At 40.6% G+C, this 15842-nt stretch overlaps 5 non-coding genes across 5 annotated transcripts; 4 read left to right on the forward strand and 1 right to left on the reverse strand.

The window, feature by feature from the left end:
* Window positions 1-2995: 2995 nt before the first annotated feature.
* Window positions 2996-3067, forward strand: trnat-cgu (transfer RNA threonine (anticodon CGU)). Its single transcript has one exon. It is a non-coding gene; the product is annotated as a tRNA-Thr (tRNA).
* Window positions 3068-6104: 3037 nt separating this feature from the next.
* On the forward strand, window positions 6105-6176 carry trnat-cgu (transfer RNA threonine (anticodon CGU)). Its single transcript has one exon. It is a non-coding gene; the product is annotated as a tRNA-Thr (tRNA).
* A 1488-nt stretch (window positions 6177-7664) lies between these two features.
* Window positions 7665-7736, forward strand: trnat-cgu (transfer RNA threonine (anticodon CGU)). Its single transcript has one exon. It is a non-coding gene; the product is annotated as a tRNA-Thr (tRNA).
* A 2377-nt stretch (window positions 7737-10113) lies between these two features.
* On the reverse strand, window positions 10114-10185 carry trnat-cgu (transfer RNA threonine (anticodon CGU)). Its single transcript has one exon. It is a non-coding gene; the product is annotated as a tRNA-Thr (tRNA).
* A 4656-nt stretch (window positions 10186-14841) lies between these two features.
* trnat-cgu (transfer RNA threonine (anticodon CGU)) lies at window positions 14842-14913 on the forward strand. Its single transcript has one exon. It is a non-coding gene; the product is annotated as a tRNA-Thr (tRNA).
* Window positions 14914-15842: the final 929 nt, after the last annotated feature.

Consider the following 15842-nt stretch of genomic DNA (forward strand, 5'->3'; position numbering starts at 1 on the left):
TTGTCTGATTGGTTGTGATCTTTATGTTTTCACCCGTGTTTCCTGTTGTGATTTTTTTTCTTTTTGCTCTCTGTGTGTCTGGTTAAGTTTCACATCCTGTCCTTGTGTTTCCCTCCTGTTTGACTGCACTCATTAGCTTCAGAAACTTAATTATTTAACTCCCTCCTGTCCATGTCCAACAAGTGACAGGTCTGAAAACCACATGTCCCATCACACCATACCATGTTGCATTGCTCACCAGCGTTCAGGTCATTCTGTAAGGAAATAATGTTATTTAATTGATTTTGTCACAGATGTGTTGTGTGCTGTTAAGACTCGGTGTACTGACATAATGTGTTGTGCTATCATAAACATGTCAAGTCGCTGTGTGATTCTCAGTGTGGGACCAAATCAAGTCCACCACAGGGTTTATCATTCTGTTAATGTACACTAAATGTAGCAGTATCTCATCTGTTAATTAAACTGTTAAAAGTAGTTTAAGTTCTGTTCTCGTTTTATTCAGGCCAGAGTCTTCCCTTGACTGTGACTGAGAAAGTGATGGTCTGCCAAAGAGCTGGGACCAGTTCTACATATTAGTCACCAACCCTCATCCAGAACAAGCAGATCAGTATCAACAACAGACTAGAGATCTTTAAGTAATATAAATAAAAGAATGACTTTTTTGAATAAACAAACTTCTCAAACAGTCATACTTGAAGTTTGGAAGAGAACTGGGTTTGACCAGCATTCCTTGACCACGTTCCCATTCTTTCCTGTCAGATCTCTGTTACCTTTGCCTTTGCTTTTTGACATTTGTGAACAGACTCTCGCCTGTAAAAAACAAACAAAACAAACAAAAAAGATATTTTTGGAACTATCATCTCAATCCAGAGTTTGAATACTTACATTTTACCTGGTACATTTTTTTTTTGATGAAAATGCTTTATTCTTTTATAATTTTAAACAAAGAGAATTTTGGTAAATCACTTGGAGACCTTTTATTTTAAAATGTGGTGTTTTTATTTGTGTGAAAAGTTGGAATTTTTATTTGTGCTGTTTAAATATTATTTGTGTGGAGGCAAATAGAGTTTCTGCCTGCCTGCACTTCATGCTATCTATCTGAAATATGTCTTTCACTGTGTAAAAAAAAATACAATAAAAAAAAAATACAAGTTCACGCCGTTGCTTGTTTATTGCTATCACATCCACAGGCGTTTTGAAAACCCCATGAATGCCTTGGGCTAAAATGGGTCAGTTTTCTTTTGCTGTATTTATTTACTTTAAATAAAAACTGTAAAACGTTGAGACAAGTGCTGATCGGTTTGTTGTTTATCAGTGTTTTGGAGCCAGCACCCTTGTTTCTAAGTTTTGTTGAGCAAAGCTTACCCTATCCTACTAAGTTAAAGCATGAAAGAGGATTTCTGGTTTTGTATCTAACAGTATGACGTATGTCTGCATGTCTGAGGAGCTGAGACTGATATACGACACAGGACAGTCAAACAGCTCTCAACAGCTGCGGTCTGTCCAACCCAAGGTCATTACAGTTCATGAAAACTAAGGAAACAACTAAAACGAAAGTGTGAAGAAACATTTTCATGAACTGAAATAAGAAAAAAATAAAAGACTTTGCAAAAACAAGAGACAATCACTACCTTAAACTGTATTGTGAGTTTAAAGAGTAAGAGAAAAATGTCTTTCGTTTTTTTCTTTCGTTTTTTTGTCTTTGCCAGTCAATGTCATATATAAACTAACTATTTTGTGCAGATTTGAAATGTTTTTTGTTTTTTGCCTGTTTCACGCTAATTGGCAATTGCACACAAAGAAGCAGCGGTTTACACTTTGTCTGTTAGCAGAGCGTTAATGTATTGGAGGTGAAGTTAGAAAAGTTGGAAGAAAGCGGCAGAGTCCCATTTTTGTTTACTTTATAGAAACAGGTGCCTTTCGGTGGAAGGTGATAAAGTGTGCAGAACATTTCTCAAAGCCCATTTGAAAAGCTCACACAGGATGGGTCACCTAGCTTACCTTGTCTGGGCAAGGTAAGTGTCCAGCCCACTTACTCTGAAACAGAAGCTAATCTCCAGCCAGAACGCCAGCATAAAATAATGAATCAATTGATAACTAAAGAAAAATGCAAATCTATACCTTGGTGAATTTACATCAGCTGCAGACTGAAAAATCTCCATATACAATTGTCAAGAAGTCAGTCAGTCTTTATTCATATAGCTATAAAAAAGTGTATCTCAAGACCTTTTATAAATACAGCAGGTCTAAACTGTACTTTTTATTATATTATCTAGCTGGGACAAGTTTCAATCCTATCCAAGAGGCAGAACTGGATCTGATTTCATCTGGATCCACCATGAGAAGGACACTTCAAAAGACGTTTTTCCTTTAACAGACAGAGATCTTGAGCAGAACCAGGCATGTTCTCATGTTGAGGTGCTTGCTGACAGCAAGAACTTTTCCCAGGAACAAGGGACCTTAGAGGTTGTCTGTGTGTTTGGACAGTTGTTGAGACCATCCATCCATCTATTTTTTATACCGCTTATCCTGTTCAGGGTCACGGGTGGGTGGAGCCTATCCCAGCAGTCATTGGGCAAGAGGCGGGGTACACCCTGGACTGATCGCCAGTCTTGTTGAGAAAATGATTACATAACAAAAACACTCAGCGTAAACAAAAACTGACAAATAATTGAGAGCCTGATTTAACATCACGTAACCAAATAAAAGCACAAAAATTGAAATCACAGGCTGATCCAGCTTCTGTACATTTTTTTGTAAAAGAAAAAAAAAGGCATATTAAAACAAACGGCTAAAATATTTTGAAAAGTTTAAAACATATTTTTGATTTGGACATACTAACCCTTGTCATTGTCCCTCTTGCACACTTTTTTGAGCATAAGTGCGCTCACACTGACTGTATAGAAAAACACAGTGCACTGTAGTTTCCCACCTGGTGTGCCTGAAATGATCAAAAAAGTTGATTGTGTCATTTCTTGTTGGTATATATACATAGGGTGTGGTGGCTAAGTGGTAAGGCGATGGTCTCGTAAACCAAAGATCATGGGTTCGATCCCCATCCATGCCTTTAAATGATACAATACAAGACTTAATCTTCATCTTTGAGATGATCTACAAGTTCCCCTGCAGAGCAGATCGTACCAAGCAGCAAGTGACATGCAAAAACAATCAGAGTATCCAGTCATTGCATAATAAATCTTCATGTTCTGGCTCCTAGGGGGTATTCCATGAAGCTGGCTAAAAAAAACCCTGGGCTATCGTAACCGTGTCTTGAATGACCGTCCACTTTAATCTTAGCTGCAACTCGTTCCACTAACGAGGCTCAGCTGATTTTCAGAGACGCTTTTTCAAGCCACACTGATCCAAGCTGGGGCTAAGCGCGGTTCGACACAACACATCCTTTCTATAAGACCACCAACAGAAAGGAGAAGGTATGGACTGAAGGTGTTAAAGTTTAGGGAGGGCCAGGTGAGTTTAACATGCTGATTAATTATCATGAAAGTAGGTTGTCATAGCTGTGATTCCTGCAGGAACATGTGGTTTCCCATGTCATCAGCTGCTATGGAGTGCGCTGCGCAGTTACTTCTTAACGACTACATTTAGTTCAAAAGGATAATTTTTTTAGTTTATGAGTTAGAGAGATCCTGGGGTTTAGATCAACAAGTCTGACTCTGTTGAAAGGTTGTCTTCATAAGAAGCAGCAGCTGTGACCTGTTTCACCTTGATTACCTCTCAGTATAAGTCTGTACAGTTGAAAAACACTCTTTGCCCTGCAGCCTCTCTTCTCTTCACACAAACAGGACAAATTGAAAAGTCCAGGTTTCGGACTCCAAAAGAAACACGCTCCAACCTGAAAGGCCTCAGGGCTGCTCACATGTCAGAGTGTCCTCAGGCAAAACACTGAAACACAAACTGCTCCAGATGTTCACGTCAGCTCCTTGGAGTTCACTGCCACCTGTGTGTCAGTCTGTGTGTGTTGTTTATTCTTTAAAGAGCAGGTACTGAGCTTTCTTAACTGCTTTATCCTGGTGTAGTAGCTTTACATGATTTACAGCTCAAATCAAATCCCTTCATTCCAGCAACGTTCAAACTTCTGTCTTTAAAGTCTGTATTATGCTTTCCCAAACCAATGCAGTGCATTAAATGAGACACCCAGAATCCACATGAGGCGATGTATGTTGCTTTTGTACTTTTTAAAGGTACCATATTGTGCAAAAATCACTTTAAGTCTTAAAGTGAAATTTATGGGTCTCTGGCTTTCCTCCCAGCCCACAAAATGTGATATTTAATGACAACACCTGTACTTAGTAGTGCTTGTGAATGTAAAATCCTGACCTAAAAGAAGCTGTTTGGATTTTGGAGGTTTGCTGATGTCAGCGATCTCCTTTGCTGACCAATCAGGAGCAAGTCTGACCTGATTGGTCCACCGGAGCAGATACCCCCAAACCTCCTTCCCGCCCCCTCCCTGCTGCTGGAGAGAAATCTCTCCAGCAGCAGGGAGGAGAATGCAAGGGTTGAAGAGGTGAATAAGTTGTTAACTCATACATTTTTATTGTTTTAACTTCTCTGGGTGAAACTACTAACCGTATTACTAACCGTATTGCAAACAATGCACACTCTTACAACTCACATTTTTCAGTTTAACTAACTATATTAATAAAAACTGCCTTTTCAAGTTACAGTAACTCATGGTTTTCAGAACAGTTCATCCATGCCACAGAAAGTCATGCCATGTGGAGAGCAGACAGTTGGTCTGTGCTATATGGAGCACAGATCTAATATATCAGAGTGAACATGCCAGGTGTCAGAGGTGAAATGTTGTGATCATTTCCCACTGTTGGCAGAAATATTAGCAGTGGAAGTGTGTAAACTCCATCTGTTTGAGGAGAAGTGTTTGTTACAGTCAGCTCTGAGCCTTAATGCGACATAAAGAGGAGTGATGAAACACTTTTCATCTGAGTGAAGCTTTGACTGAAATCTGTCAGACAGAAATAAAACATTTCTTGCTTAGCATCCCTCTCACGCTGTCCTCACTTCCTTTGTTCTCCCTCTTTTTTATGTCTGCTGTTAATTCAGACAGGAGCCTCAGCCACACTGTGATGTTAAGCACAATAAACAAAAACAAGGCCCATAAACCATAGGTACTAAATGACTCTCATTTTCCACTCTGTTTTCCTTCTTCCCTTCTCTCTCAGGCTCTTCTCCGCCTCCAACATCTCTTGTCAACAACAGAGAAGAAAAGAAAACACTTCAGTGTGAGCAGACGAGGCGTGTCTCCTCCACTTCAGCCGGCTCCTTCATTTAATCTCAGTCTTTAAATTCACTGACTTTACTGCCACAGCAGTAAACAAAATGCTAATTCTACGCATTGGGAGCAGAGGATGGAGGGATGGAGAAGGAGGTGTGGGGAGGAAATGAAGTTGCCTCACAGGAAAGAATGACTTAAGAGGGAAAAAGGAGAGAAATCAGAGGCTGCATCTGGAGCTGCTCAGACCAAACGCCATCACACATACCGACGGGTACAAAAAACGTTTTCTCAGGGCTCCTACCTTCACTGATGGCTGTTTAGTACTTCTTATTTATTTTATCTTAGCCATCTTTATCTGAAGCAGAAGCGCCTGAAGCAAAGTGGAAAACTGTCATGTGGTCTGATAAATCAAAATTTGTCTCTTTTTGGGATCAGAGAGCAGGAACAGCTTCACCAAAGTGCACAGAAATGAAAAAAGTCTGAAAGGCTCTAACACTTGAATTGAAAAACTTTATTTCCGGGGTTTTGCCTGTGACCTTTGTCAGGGTTCTCATTCTTTAGATGCATTTTCCTTACAACTGAGGCTCCATCTAAAAGAGAAATAAACAGGCTTTCCTTCACTTTATGCTTTGTTCCAAAAAGCATTGTTACAACAAAGGAATAATACCAAAAACAGATTCACTTAGCCTTATCCACATACATCTTGGTTGCTACAGAGATGGAATGGTCATGTGCTCCCGTGCCTACAGGCCTGAATTGTTCTCAGGTTGAGTGACCAGTGAGGGAGCCAGCTGAGTGATAAATCTTGAAGAAAAGTCCAGCAGTTGTATGACAAAGGGTAAACATGCCAACAGGGGGCGTGGTGGCCAAGTGGTAAGGCGTTGGTCTCGTAAACCAAAGATCATGGGTTCAACCCCCATCCATGCCTTTAGATGTTACAATACAAGACTTAAAGTGATACTCCAGGATGGAACAAGTTGGGTCCTATCACAAGGTTTAGGGCAGAAATTACCCCTACAGCAGTGTTTTTGTGCAGCAGAAGCCCAGAGCGCTCGCACCAAACACCCCCTCCCTGCTCCTCTGCAGGTTTCCTCTGCACTCAGGCGGGGCCATTTTTTACTTGACCAAAAACACAAATAAACGGACTCCCACCGAAAAACTCTGATATGGCTCTGCATTCACGCTTTATTTAGAGAATTTTCAGCGCGTTACTTTCACACAAAAACACCGCTAAATAAGGCTCTAGTTCTCATCGTGTCTCTTCGTCCTGGCAGACTACCTGCATTTGTTTGTATCTGGCACGCCGTGCGCGCGGACGGATACACTAGGAGACGAGTGCCTCGTAGCCAACTGTGGCTCTGCAGCGGAGGTAGCGCCGTTTTACGACACGATGAGAACTAGAGCCTTATTTAGCGGTGTTTTTGTGTGAAAGTAACGCACTGAAAATTCTCTAAATAAAGCGTGAATGCAGACCAATATCAGATTTTTTTGGTGGGAGAACGTTTATTTGTGTTTTTGGTCAAGTAAAATATGGCCCCATCTGAGTGCAGAGGAAACCGGCAGAGGAGCAGGGAGAACAATGAAGTGGATTTCTGTCCTGATCTCCCCCTTACGATCAAAGCCAGCCAAGGCCTCATCATCTGATGTTTGCAAATGACATCGTGTGAGATTTTCCAATGATGTGGGGTTTGTTAAGACTGATTTTGTGCAATGTGAGAAGTTAGGAAGTCCTCCGATTGAGAGATCATAGTTAATGAATATGTTTAATATTTGTGGCTAAAAATCTTGTAGTGTGTGGGGCGCCCTGAGAGGAGCCGAGCACGTACATGTAATGTCACGTGTACCAGAGCAAAGCCAATCAAGACGCGAGCTGAATCAGCTGACTGACAAAAGAGGAAGTAAGAAATCTATCTGTAATACTTAAAATGACTTTACTCACCTACAACTCGCATTGTTATTCATACATCCATATCCCTGCCGTCTTCACAACCTTTTCCATAACCCTTTCCTTTTGAGTGTTTTTTCCAAAAACAAAACATCTTTGCTTTTTCCCGTACGTCCGTCATGTTTGTTTACAATGAAGTCACGTTTTACTACCTGAGATTTGTAATATTCAGCGTAAAGAAGCTGAAGCTCTGATGAAGAATCTGTTAGTGTGTGGTTTGCTCAGGAGTGAACACCACACACTCTAAGATCTGTCTTTTGTTATTAAGCGTGTGCTCTCTGAATGTGTGAAGCTTTAAAGAATCCTATAATGTGTACCAGCCTTTGCTCTTTGGCTCTCAGGTTTGTATCAACATACGTGTTAGTTACTACAGAAACAGAACGGTCATTTGGTCGTGTTTTGTTCTCAGGTTTAGTGACCAATGCAGTACACACCTGAGTGATGAATCTTCCAGAGAAGACAGTAGAACAGGGCGTGGTGGCCAAGTGGTAAGGCGTTGGTCTCGTAAACCAAAGATCATGGGTTCAACCCCCATCCATGCCTTTAAATGATACAATACAAGAATTCATCATCAGACTGAACAAAAGCTGAACCCAAAGAAGCAACTGGAAGACTTCCCAGGGACATTTCCCTCCTGCATATAACAGTGATGAAAGGACTTTTGGGACTATCTGCTCAAAGTGGATTGCAGCAACACCTCTGGGGTGTCGCGCACATTGTCGTGAAGATGTGACATGACTCTACCTCTTTGTTCTTTCCACCAGGTACTACTGGATAGGGTGAGGTATTTATCAACAGTTATGTAGCAATGTTGTTTGAAAGGTGACAACAAGCAAACTTTGTCAGTTTGAACCATTTCGTGGCCAGTTATATTTAGCGCAGCTGACAGCCCTGTGCTTTGAGACAAGTCAGTTTAACATTATGTCCTGCTGGTCATCTACCAAGCAGAGTTAACGTAGCCTCACTCTTCATTCTATTGCTTGACTCTCAAGTTTGAACAGACCACTGCAGAATAACTGCTGACTGTGGGTTGGAATCAACATTATCACAAACAGATTAGCTCCTGTGTTAGCCTTTAGCTTGTGCTCTATCTCTCTTCTATTTATCTTTCATCTGTTCTTCTGTCCTTTTTCTGTCTGACTGTTATGCTTCAGTGTCCACCATCACTACAACATTAATCACAGAAATTGTTTCCAGCAGAGAAAAACACAGATCTCTCTTCTCACTGCTTAACTTCATAAGCCGGTGCGGTGTTGTCATTGAGACTTAGACATGCTGTAAATGAATCTGGTCCTGTCCAAGCCAGTTAGGAAACTGAGAAGTATCATTTAGGAACAGCCTATATTGGTGCTGATAATCTCATTGTAAATTGTGGATTATGATCAGGCATATATCTCAAACATCACTACATCACTAAGAAAGTCTTCACAGTCTCTTTAAGAGGCTCCTTCCTATACCCCGCAAGAATGGGAAACTAATGTTGTCTTCACCCCTAATGTGAATAAAGTTGTTAGCTCAAGTTGCTTCCATGTTAAGTAAAGATGAGAGTTCCAGCCCAGAAGTGTGAATGACACAAATTGTTAAAACATTCAGTCACTCTACTCACTTCGTTCTCTTTTTCCTAAGTGTTAAAGCCACTAAAAAAACATGAGAAAAACATATTGTAGCTGTGTTCAGCTTCCTTTAGCTCCGTCACTCTACCTGTTTTTTTTTGTTTGTTTTTTTTGTGAGAACAGGAATAAAAAGGAGATGGCTGTGGCCAAAGTGAGGAAGGAGGAGAAACTCACAATTTATCTTCCAAATTGTGAAGATCTTTGTTAATGGCTGAATCTCAATGGGTGCGTCTCAAAGCTCCAAAGTTCCATCCTTCCTTCCTCCACATGCGTCGTTCACTTGCGTCTTAGTCCCTCCCACCAGAGATGATGGAGAGACGCGAGGACAAGAAGCGAGGAGAGAGGATGGAGGAGATTGGTTTTTAGAGCAATGGGACATCCTCTCCTCCAGAGCGTCACATGAAGCGACGTGTTTCATTGATGACGGCATCAGCTGATCACCTCTGGATCATCTGTCAGTCAGCTCTAACAGCTGTTTATGTGTCTGCACATGTGCACTGTAATAACTCTGATCAAACAGAAACAGTAACAGTGATTTGACTGTTCCTTTAACCAGTTTATCAAACAAGTTACCATGAAGAAAACCTGCTCTCTGTTTATTCTGTGTGCTGTTTAGAAGCTCACTGATCACTTTTCCGATAACATGTGTAATTGTGAGATTATTCATGAATAATTTAGCATTTAACTAGAGCCCATCTAATCGTGAACTCTGAAGCTTATTGAAATAACCCACCTTATTGTGTCTCAGGAAGATATTCTTCATCAGTCAGTTTTCTGTAGGCCTATTAATCCTTTGTTATAATGCTTTGATGACGGTTGTGTTCAGTGTTTTGTGCTTTAAACTCACAGCGAACACTTAATTACCAGATTTATGATCAGTTTCTGAACGATCCTCTGTGCCTGTCCTCAGCTCGTCTTTTCTCTCATTAAACTCTGTTGTGTTTGTGAAGTTTCATGTAAAGTCTGAGCCGCTGCAGCATCCAATCAGAGAGTGGTATTCCATATGGGGGCATGTCGTTTGGTGAAAATACTTCGGCAAAGCCAGCTCTCGTGTCTCCTCGATCATCGCTCCTCCGATCAGTCTCCTCTCTCCTCTCTCCTCTCTCCTCTGAGCGCAATTATTGCTTTGAGACAGTCTTCAAAATGGCGACTGGGAAACTACTTCTACGTCGTGGAGGAGAGAGGACGGAGGAAGAACGAAGTTAACGCATTGAGACGACCCAATGTCTCCGATATAACTCCCAGTTGCTTTTTTGGGTTACACATTGGTTCAGTCTGAAGATGAAGTCATGTCTTGGATCATTTAAAGGCATGGATGGGGGTCGAACCCATGATCTTTGGTTTACGAGACCAACGCCTTACCACTTGGCCACCACGCCCTAGATAATAGAGGAAAGATGATCAAATTTGATTACTATCTAACTACCTAAACATATAAGAATGGGGGGGGGGGGGGGGGGGGGGGGGGGGTGCAGTGTTGATAAAGAAACACACATGAAGAAAAAGTTAAGGACATGAGAAAGTGTTTCTCCATTCAGTTTGAATAAGCAGAACTCAAAGTGATTTCTGTGCCTTCAGTGAGGTCTAGGTTGTGTGCAGGTGATGACAGAAATGATGTTCCTCATAAAGTGTTTGTTTTCCGCTCACAGACAGATGAAACAGAGGTGTGTTAATATATTTAGAGTATCCTCAGGACACCAGGATGTTCTCTTTATGACCAGAACAGCAAACCTGAACCCGTTATCACTTCTGTTCACACGTTCTTATTAAACACTCCCTGAGGTTTGAAATCTGTCCTTTGTTATGATCTGTAAAACAAAACCCTCTGATTGTTATCAACAACACGTCCTCATACACCAACACCAGCACAGACTGAGTATCAGAGAACAACTGGCCCACAAAGGCTCATTTTTCTACACTGACACACAAACTGAGATCTAAGCAAGTGTCTTATTTTTTACTAAACACAAAAAAGTCCTAGACAGCCTAGCAAGTCCAGGGAAATATTTTATTTCACAATATTAAAAGATTAAAAAAAGGACAAAAGCAAGTGCTTCAAAGGAGGTTAAGGAATGTTTTCTTGTTTAGTTTTTTGTATTAAGACATGTCTCTTATTTCAAGAAAAATTAAAAGTAAACTTTGCTCACCCTAAAATTTATACCCAAACCTCTACATATCCATATGTTGTAGAAAACTGTCTGTAAATTGATCTAAATACTCCATTCTCAAGGCTCATTTATCCGCCCATTACAAACAAGAATGTACCGTCCTTTTTAAAATGATGTTACCTTCACTGCTCATATACTTTCTTTGCGTCCTTTATGTTAGCACTGCTGTTAACCAATACATCCACCAGGGGGAGCAGCCCAGAGCCAAAAGTTTATGTCACCAACAAACTCAAAAAAAATATGGAGACTGTGGGGGAGGTATTGCTAATGTGCCTCTTGCATAAAAGCGTTGTAAAAGCAGCATTGTAGGAGGCGGTGGTTGGTGAGGCAGTTAGATACATCACAGCCTCTTCTGCGCAGACTCTGGCTCCATTGGCAGCGCCTGTGATGGAGGTATTATAGCTTTAACACCGTACAGTGTTTAAGAGGCAAAGCTACATTATCCACTCTATATAAGATCTGCGTCATGACACAATGGATAAGTGGGCCTAAAAAGAAAAGGTCTGCTCATAGCTCTGCCCCTAACAGGCCTTCAGGGGGCTAGCCAATCAGAGGGAGGGGGGATTTGAGGAGTGGGGAGATTTAGAGAGACAGCAGCTAAAATAAAGAGGCAGAGGCTAAAATAAGGGTTTTCCAAAACACCAGTAGAGGAACCAGAGGGACAGGTTGAAGACAGAGAAAAGCTCAATATGTCTTTCTTTTTTGTTTAGTTTAGGGCTCATTAAAACAAGTCAGGAGGCTACGATACCTGGTAATGTCATTTTTTAAAATTTAATTCAGTTTAGGTCAAAATCTTCTATTTTCGCAAACTGTGTTGTACTAAATGGTAAACACACCTTTCTGGGGGCTGTTTTTTTTATTTAACAGACTACTCAGCTAAAGACAGCTGAAGCAGAGGTGGGCAGCACTGGATCAGCACTGCCAGAGGTTTGAAACGGGTCAGGGGTTTTTTGGTGGCTGAAAGCTTGTCAAATGTAACCTGTAAAGATGAATGTCAAACAGAGCCAGCAGCAGGTTTGCCCTTTCCACACTGGCTGTTAGCTTAAGTGTATCTAGGACCAAAAAGGAAATTAAAATAAACTTAGAACAATTTAGAATCACAAATGAGCTTCGTAAGTCCTGTTGTGATTCTTTTGTTCTCCAGGTGTACTGTGCAGCACTCAGAAACAGCTGAGCAGAGCTACAGAGTCTGTTATGTGATTGTTGGAGCATCCTTCAGAAACACTGAGTGTCGTAGCAGCTTTAAATAATGCGGAGCTGGATGTTTATGAAGGTTTGGTTCATTCTGGACAACACAAGCTTATCAACCTGTCCAACGCCTCCTCACTTTAAATCGTTCACCCACGAGCAACTATAGCACCAGCTCCAACTGCTCTGACAGTAATCACAGGCTGTCGTAGCTTTAAGTGCTTTGGTGTGGAAATGATTACAAAAAGGAACAAACTGTTCAGTTGTTGTTTTTTTTCTCTTACAGCCACTTGGTCTGAAGTGACAAAATAATTATGAGGAAACATTCACTCCTGGGAATCATGTTAAACACAGAACGAAGTGTGAGAATTCCTCCACTGATAATAGGGTTTGAATACTCACTTCGTGTAGCGATAGAGTCGATGAGTTGGCAGCTGGGTTTACATGGAGCCAAATGTTATGATTAGAATTGGGTTAGATGCCCAAACTGAATAAAAATGCTCCATACACTGTAAAAAGGGAATCTTCAATCAGTTGAAGTGATGTAATGTTTTTAATCAGTCCAACTCAATATTTAAGTAAAGGTTACCAATGTATTTTTGTTGATCATATCAGCTTGAAATTCTGTGTTGCTACAACTAATAAAAAGAAGTAGTTGGACCAATTAAATTGCTTCAATTGGTCACACCTAAATAAATTAAGCTCTTTGAAAAGAAATTAACAATTTCAATTAACACAACTTAATAGGTCAAATAAACTAAATATTTGAAATCTTCTCAAATCAACATTTCGCATCAGTCCAACTTAAAGTTTTAAGTTGTTTCAACTCAATAATCTGCAAAATCCAAAAGGAAAATCCATGGATGAGGAGTGAATGCTGTGGATATGAGACCCTGATGCACATTACCATGTCACACGGGGCCAGTGTGTCTATGCTCCATGGCATGGATCAGCTGGCTGTCTGTGCTCCATGGCATTGGCTGCCTGGCTGTGCCCAACAGAATAGGCTGCTTGTTCTGGCTGCCCACAGCAGTGAGGGCTCCAATTAAAATACTCTCAGTAATGGTAATTTGAATTTAACTGAAGACAAAACCCAGTTTGTCATTTCTGATCATAATTTGAACCCATTAACACATCTCACTTATTAAAGAAAACATTAAACACGCTTAGAGGTAAACAGTCCATGCCACAGGGCACAGACAGCAGGTCCATGCCATGTGGAGCACAGAAAGCCTGTGCTTTTGGCAGGACAACATCCCTATGTACAGTGGGGTCTAGTAACCACTGCATTCCCTCCCCATTCACGGTTTGAAATAAGTCATTTGATAAGGCTGTAAAGTAAACTTTACAAGTAGACATAAAGTAAACTCAACTTAAGACTATTAGTTATATTTATTAACCCTTTTAGTGCAATTGTTTTCCTAGATTCTTTTAAGTAAGATCAACTTGTCACATTTTTACAGTGCAATAAAGTATATAAGATTTTACTTTGAGGTTTGGCAGACTATTGAGTTGAAACAACAACCTTAAGTTGGACTGATGCAAAATGTTGATTTGAGAAAAATCAATGTGTCTAGGTGCCTATTTCCATCTGCTATACAGTCTATGCTCTGTTCAGAAAGTCTTCTTAAGTACATGAAAATGGGGTCAACAGATCGGATTAATGACAAAAAAAAAATGTGAAGAAAATGGAAGATGTTAGTTTCAACCCACTGTTAACAAACAGGATCAAAGGAACCTTCAGCCATCTAATCAGTCAAAAACCCTGGCATGGTGGCCAAGTGGTACGGCGTTGGTCTTTCAAATCTCCATTCGTGTCTTCACTTCAAGGCTTCAGGGTTTAGCAGAATCTAACAGGTTTAAATTAAACTTATGTAAACATCGGTGAGAGACTAAGCACTATCTAGCTCTGCAGTAATGACATTTACAGATGGAGGTGACAGGTGTTCATGTTTTTTCAGATCAAACTAGTTAGCTTGTTTTTTTGTAATCAGTCCCTTCAGAACACCGCACAATGAAACCCAAAGTAACTCATTTCAGCTCACATCTCATCCTTGTCTGCTGACTCTCTGTCTTCTCTCTCTAATGCTCTCCAACAGAGTGACAAATAGCTCAGAAACCACCTACCTGGTCTTTCTCATTAAGGATTGGCCCCCTTATCACCAATGATCTTCAAGTAAATGAAGATTAATCTCCTCAGGGACTCTTCTGTGATTGCACAAAAAACTTTTTGTTGCTTCAGATAAAAAAAAAAAAAATCAACAGAGTGCCTTTCTCATCCTTAATCACTGGTCTTGTTTCACAAACTTTGTGTGATCATGGAGCATTCTTACATAAAGATATCTCATGAGAGGAAGACCTCCAGTTTAATCTGATGTCAAAGCAAAGAGTCAGGTTTCTTTAAGGAGACATCTAATATCAGGGAGTTTGGCCTAATAGAGCGCTGCATCTTTCTCTGGTTACTTTTATTACAAACTGTTTGGTATTTTGTAAACAAGTCAGTGGCTTCTGAGGAAAACTGCTTAATGGGGAGTTAGAGAGCAAATAGAAACCATCAAACAGCAAGACTGACAGAATGACAGACTGTAACATTGTGTTGTGTATTTGTTTAAGTTTCATCATCTAGGGAAAAAAATTCTATACATCAAATCAAGAAGAGACAAATAATGTTTGCAACAAGTTGTGGTGGCCAAGTGGTAAGGTGTTGGTCTCGTAAACCAAAGATCATGGGTTCAAATCCCATCCATACCTTGATATACCTGTAGAACAGGGGTGGGCAATTAATTTTTACCAGGGGCCACATGAGGAACCTGAATTGTGTCAGAGGGCCACCAACTTTCTTCCATCGTAAAATGCTCTAAATTAAATATTTTGAATAGTCGGAACTGATTATCAGAAGAATAAAGCACTCTGTAAATGTTTATTTTAGGTGATGTAAAACTGTGGTGTATAGGTCAAGTAGAAAAAAAAAACAATTATTGAATCCTAAAATGAAAGAGAAAATGTCTTAAGTTTTCGTCTTTGTCAATATCTGTCATACATGAACTCACTTTTACCGATCGAGAGTGCTGGCAGGCTGCCAACACTCCTGAATATGGAGGGAGTCTCCCATTTTTTTCAACCCTTTCTCCAGCTGTTCTCCTGGCTTGTGATTTCTCCTGATAGTCCACCAAATTTAAGTATGCTTCTGTGAGCTCTAATATTTTACTAAGTCAAATCAAGTCCAGTACTTGGGCGTTATATCGAAAACTCAGAAACCATCCACCCCCCTCTCTTAGTTGGTTTGATCCAGAGACGCTGCAGTAGATCTCAGAGACAGAGACAGATAACGGTGCAGCACTTGTTGATGAAGACTTTATCAGAGCCTTAGCTGTTTCCTTTCTTTTTTGGAGAACTTTGACATGACATGTCGTGAGTTAGACTAACGTAGCTCTGCTCTAACGCAGCATCCTCTCCAATCAGGAAAAAGCAGCGTGAATTTTATAGTGAGAAGGCTGACTCTAAAATAGTGAAACGCGTATCGTTGTACTGAAGAGAGTGCCGTCGCGTACATGCGCTGCGCGTGTACGTGACAGCACTCTCTTCAGAACAGCAGAGTTCAGGTGGAGGAGACTGACTGAGCCAGTGAAAGAGAGGGAGAATTCAATCCAAAATGTCTTGTTCAGTGCCTGTGGTAGATG

The sequence above is a fragment of the Halichoeres trimaculatus genome, unplaced genomic scaffold (genome assembly GCF_033239565.1).
Source record: "Halichoeres trimaculatus isolate MK-OKI-2021-1 unplaced genomic scaffold, fHalTri1.1 fHalTri1_scaffold_7, whole genome shotgun sequence".
Classification (NCBI taxonomy): Eukaryota; Metazoa; Chordata; class Actinopteri; order Labriformes; family Labridae; genus Halichoeres; species Halichoeres trimaculatus.